The following is a 6180-nucleotide window of genomic DNA, read 5'->3' on the forward strand; positions in this document are numbered from 1 at the left end:
GCCTCACGTTTCCCAAAACTGGGAACTGAGGCACGCTGGTTAAAGAGCTCCTGAGGTAGCACTGAGAAGGAGAAGTGAACATTTCTCATTTGGAAGATCTGCAGTGAGTTCATATCAGGTGAGGGGAAAGGTGTGTGTGTGTGTGTGTGTGTGTGTGTGTGTGTGTGTGTGTGAGAGAGAGAGAGAGAGAGAGAGAGAGAGAGAGAGAGAGAGAGAGGTCAGAGCAAGTAACATTTGCATGAGTCCTAACTCAGTAACACCTATGAAGTGAAAATCATTTAAGCACACTGGGGATGGAGTCCCACGTGTGAGCAGCGTGATGTCACTCGGGACGGAGTCCCACGTATCAACAGTGTAATGCGCTGGTGCAAGAACAAAAGCGAGTTGAGGTCCTCATAACCGTGGTGGCCGCGGCCTTTCTGGCAGCTGCATGCCTTGCGACATGTTGGAAGAACGAAACAATCTGAAACAAGCAGGTTCAGAGTGAGCGGTGACCTTCCTGATTCTACAAATGAGTAGATGGAGGTTTCCCCGGAAGGCTCCGTGCAGCTGGTATAACCGAGTTTATTAGCTCCGCATGCTTCCTGACAGCTATAGATGAAAAGCAGGAAAAGGAGGTGGCGGCGAGGGAAGAGGGGAGAAGAGGAGAGGGGGGAGAAGGCTGGGGGCCAGTTCTATAACATTTCGGGGGAGTTTGGTTTCTATCCCGTTCGGCCTCAAACTTGACCAAGATAACTATGTCATCAGTACTTACGTCTTGCCAGGGGACACTTGAGAGGTTTATTTTACTTTATTTTTTTTTAAAGTACATGTTTTTAAGATAAAAAGATGCTTTGGAGATAGCTTCACTAGCCACTTCCTTAGCCTTTCTTCATCTCTAATTCTGATGTGTGATGTCGCCCCAAATCCTGCAAAGAAAGATAAAAGCCTGCATTCCGTGTGAATGTATAGGCAAAGAGAGGAAGGGCTCCCCAGGTAGCTAAGCAGTGAGGTGAAGGCGAGGATGGGGTAGGGCTGTGGAGCCATGTTGGTGGGTGGGGCCAGCTCTTCTTACCACCCGCCCAGGGCATAGCCTCAGGTCAGCAACTGACCTGTGTCAGAGCACCCTAAATAGGGGAGGGCACTCAGACCAGTTCCCACATTGCCTTCTAGCTGAGAACTTGTGCAAGGAAGGTGCAGGAAAAGATGTGTGAGTGTGTGTGTGGGTACATGCATGTGTGTGTGTATAAGCATATGGATGTGTGTAGGCCAGTGTGTGAGTGTGAGCGTGAGCATATGGATGTGTGTATGTATGTGTATGTCAGTGTGATTGTGTGTGTGAGAGACTATGTACAAAATATATGGATGTGTGTGTGTCATTGTGTGAGTGTATGGATGTGTGTGTGATTGTGTGAGTGTGTGTGCGAATGTACCAGACGAAACTTTAAAATTAAGAGTTTCTTCTGCTGGAACGTTTAGTGCCTGGAGAGACTCTCCAGGGAATGTTTACCTAATTGTAGAGATGTAATCGTTCTTTTCTCAGGGCGCATTTCCTGGGAATTTACTCCTTACTAGAAACAATGAAAGCTATTAGTGAAAATACACGGCCAATCGGTAATCAAAAATCCAGGTTGCTAAGGTTAACAGCACAAGTGGATTTTCTTTCTAGGGTTCTGCCCCTCAATGCACAGCCATTTTAACATGAGATACTGTCTGTTTTCTCTATGTAGATCCACCCGAATTTAATATTAGTAGCTGAATGACTTTTCATTCAACTGGTCATGGCTGCAAGGAGCTGGAACCAACCCAACCCCTTCCTGTTTTATTGTCTGGTGTTGTTTGTTTGTTTTCAGACTCAAGTACCCCACAACATTTTTGTCACATTCTAAAGTGAGGACTCGTCCACTCTCTGGAAATGGTCCGGGTCACGCAGTCTGGAAACAAAAGCGATGATATGGGAGGTGTCACCCGCCACACCCGCTGGTCCCTTCTCTCCTACTCTGTGGCACAGGGCTGTCAGGAGGGACCAGGAGCAGCTTTCCTCTGCCCTGAAGCACATTCTCCACCTTCTCCATCCCCGACAGAAGCTGGCAGCATGGTCTTCAGGACAATTGGTTTTGTAACACTGCAGGAATTTGGGTCACGGAAGTTTTTAGTTAGCCTTCACTGCAGTAATAAAGTAGTAGCATCGATTTTATCACAGCCGCTCCTGTGCTTGTGGGAAGCTCTCGCCAGTGCTGGCTAGCTGTCAGAAATGCATCCACAGGGAGGAGTGCTTGAAAATATCTGAGGCCCTTGGCTTCCAGAGAAAGGCAGCTTTGCACCCCGCCCCTTCACAGCAGGAAGCCTGAAATCAAAGGCAACTAACAGATCAACACTTGCTTATCTGTCCCTGCCTTTATCCTGGGGCTGTAATTGGTTTAATTGTGCATTTATTTGTGTGTCCTCAAGGCTGGTCTCTGGCTCTCTGCTCTCTGGTCCCTAAGTCCCTTCCAGCTCTCTGTCTTGATTGTTCTATACTCTCTGACACCCAGAGTGACTGGTGTGGAAAGCATCTTCTAAATGTCTGTATAGGAAAAGAGAGGGGGAAGAAGATGCAGGGGGAAGGGAGGATAAAAAGAAAGGGAGGGGGGATGGGAGGGAGGGAGGGAGGGAGGGAGGGAGGAATCAGTGGGAGACTCTACATGTGGAAAGATTCTCAATAACTGTGGCATCCAAACTTCCGAAGTCAACTTGCACTTTCTTTCATATGGCGAGAATGAGTGTGTGTGTGTGTGTGTGTGTGTGTGTGTGTGTGTGTGTGTGTGTGAATCTCAGGAGTTACTGTCTAGCCATTTGGCTGGTTTGGTTGTGTTAGGAGGAAAGACCTCCTACCCTGGATGGGCTCTTGGCTTTTAGAGGGTCTTGTTCACCATGAAGCTCCAGCAGCCCATGGAGTTCTTTTGAGAGACACGTTTAGGAAAGGAGAAAGGCCTGATATGCTCAGGCCTTAATGTGTTTCACTGATGTTTTAACCTTTTTGTTTAAAGCGTCTGTTTATAAAAGAAGTGTTGTGTCCTTGTGGGCGGTGCTGCAAAGGAAATGCTAACTGCGCTGGCATTCTTGACCCTCAGCTGGTGAGACTTCAGCTGGACTCTGGAGTGAGAGACTGCCTTCCTTCCTACGTCCCCTTAATTTTTTATCCTGTCCTATCTATCTAAGCTGTCCAGAAGGCTCTGATGTGTGTCGGTATGACTCTCTCTCTCCTCTTTCTCTCTCTCTCTCTCTCTCTCTCTCTCTCTCTCTCTCTCTCTCTCTCTCTCTCTCTCCCCCCCCCCACCCCCCGACGGTTCATCCAGAGCCTTCCCTGTAAGTGTGTATTCCTCGGGGCTTCTAGGTATTCAGGGGATGATGGTGTTGGGGACGCTTCAGTGTGTGGATGTGGAGGCTGTGTACTCCGGACCCTTTGGTGGTATGGGTGGGTCTTGGGGTGGAGAGAAGCAAAAGAAGAGAGGCAAGAGTTGTGGATGGGAGTTCCCTGCGTGAGCAGAGTCTGTAGCAGCAGACTCAGCAGGAGACCAGAGTTCTGAATTCCATGGTTTCAGACCATTGAGTTCTGTTGTCAACCGCCTACAGGTACCCTCTTCGGCAGTTCCTAGCTTCATCCATAACTTCTGACGACTTACAGATACAATGTGTGGGTTACTGTTGGGAATATGTGTGTGTGCGTGTGTGTGTGTGTGTGTGTGTGTGTTCATGCATGAACGCTGTCAATCTTCCTAGACTGCAGGCAGAACCCAGGTCTCCCTTTGGATCACTTCTTATTCCGGGTGCCCCCAGGACAGACCCTCAAAGTATTTGTGGAAAGGATGAGCAGGTCCCAAAGAAAGCCTTGCCTGACCCTCCTACTCCATGGCATTGCTACTGCATCTTATTTGTTCTGCGGGACAGGATTGGTTTAGAGAAGATTACATGAAATTCTGAGTATAGATGATTTTTTTTAAGAATTAGCCTTATCAGAATGTCATCTTATCTCCAGTTTCTATGTCAAACCACGAGCTATTTGTACATTATATTTATCTCTCATCTCCCCATCCATTCATTTACCCAACCATCATCTGTCTGTCCGTCTGCCTAATCTGAGGGCCAGCTGTAAGATTATTTGTCTAACGTTTTAGTTCAAGCTCATATAGTAAAATAAGACAGAAAACCACATCACTAATTCTTATGACCTCCTACTGGAACATCTGGAGTCGTCCACCTTCCGCTTGGGGAGCCCTCCTCTGTGGTACTATATAGATACAGGTTTTTAGTTTGCTTCTATAGGTATCTACCTAAACTATCTCCACCGATAGAATCATGCTGAGAAAGCCTTCCCCTTACTACTGTAGGAGCAGTGGTGTTTGTTTCTGTTAGTTATTTTTTACAATGGAGTTATTTTAAATGATTCCTTAAGCCAGCTGGAATTTATCTGAGTCTATTCCACGAGGGCCGAGGATAGAGCTCAGGGGTAGAGTGTTTACCCACACGTGAGGGCTTAGATCAGTGCCCACTACTGAAACACACACACACACACACATTAAAAACAGCGCAGAACTACTGTCTCTCAAAGCCCATGTCTCTCTTTTTTACATAGTGAATTCATCCTAGTCCGGATTTGTTTCCAAAGCTTGCCATCTGCTTTGAAGGCAAACTCCCTTTGGATGTCCTAACGTGCTGTTTTAATTTTTGTAGCTGTGTAACGTAGTTAAATCCATCTCCTTTTGCCAGATTCTTATTAGTGACACACGTCACTACTCTGGTCAACAACTGTCACTTCTGCTGCCAGCAAAGCCCAATGCTCTAAGCCCTTGCTTTACCGGTGAGAAGTCAGAGAGTCATGGCAGCAACTTCCAGGGCTTTGAGTAGCTGTCAGATCTGTCCATCTCCGGAGGCCTCGACCTTAACTTTACAAAATGCATCAGATCCAACCTGAGCAGTGTCTTCCTTGAGGATGAACACGTTTTCCTTATGGCTAGAGCTACCGGCTTGTTGGTATTTGATGCTTTTGTTTGCCTGCTTAGTTTTTTTTTTTTTTTTTTTTTTTTTTTTTTTTTTTTTTGACACAGGGGGTCTTTACATAGTCCTGGCTGTCCTGGAACTATGTAGTCCAGGCTGACTTCCAACTCAGCGATCCACCTGCCTCTGGCTGGCGAAGGCCGGTATCAAAGGCGTGAGCCACCACTGTTTGATGACTTTGATGATGGTATTGAAATCATTTGGTTTTCCAATGATTTTTGTTTTGCCTCGTTTTAGATTGTTTATTTGTAAAGCTTATTAAAATTTCTGGCTATATTTTCACTCCAAGAAATGGAATTTACCTGGTAGTCTATATTTTAATGGTCTGGTTGGGTATAGTAGCAGTTGTGCTAACTTGAAAGCATTGCTCTCTTTTTGCCTGTCTCTTTTGAGACAGGCTTTCATATGTAGTTCAGGTTAGCTCTGTAGCTGATGATAATCCTGAATCCTGATCTCCTACCTCTCAAGTGCTGGGATTCCAGGTATGAACCACCATACCTGGGTCTTTTAATTTTTTATTATATTTTATATTTTTATTTATCAACATACTCAGATCACGGCTTTCCCCTCCTCCAACTCTTCCCAGATCTTCCCCTCCCCCACCCCTTACCCAGGTCTTAAAAGCATTCCTTAAGTGGCCATTCTGTCAGGCTCAGTGAATGCATGATTTCACACAATTTTTTTAAATTTATTTATTATGTATATGACATTCTGCCTCCATGTACGCCCTCACGCCAGAAGAGGGCGCCAGATATCACTACAGATGGTTGTGAGCCACCATGTGGTTGCTGGGAATTGAACTCAGGACCTCTGGAAGAGCAGCCAGTGCTCTTAACCACCAAGCCATATCTCCAGCCCCGATTTCACACAAATTTGACTGTGATGCTAATAGTACAGTTTTAATAAACATTTGATTTAATATAAAAATAGTTAAAATTTTGTCTCACTAGACAGCTCTGGCTGACTGGAATTCGTACGTAGACCAGGCTGGCCTTGAACTCACAGAGATCCTTCTGTTCTTCCTCCCAAGTGCTAACTTGAAAGCATCGCTTTTGTTTGCTTTTATTTTTTGAAGGAGCTCATGTAGTCTAGGTTAGCTCTGTAGCTGATGATAATAATACTGAGCTCCTGATCGTCTCTACCTCCCACGTTCTGGGATTAAAC

Source organism: Microtus ochrogaster, chromosome 22 (assembly GCF_000317375.1).
Source record: "Microtus ochrogaster isolate Prairie Vole_2 chromosome 22, MicOch1.0, whole genome shotgun sequence".
NCBI lineage: Eukaryota > Metazoa > Chordata > Mammalia > Rodentia > Cricetidae > Microtus > Microtus ochrogaster.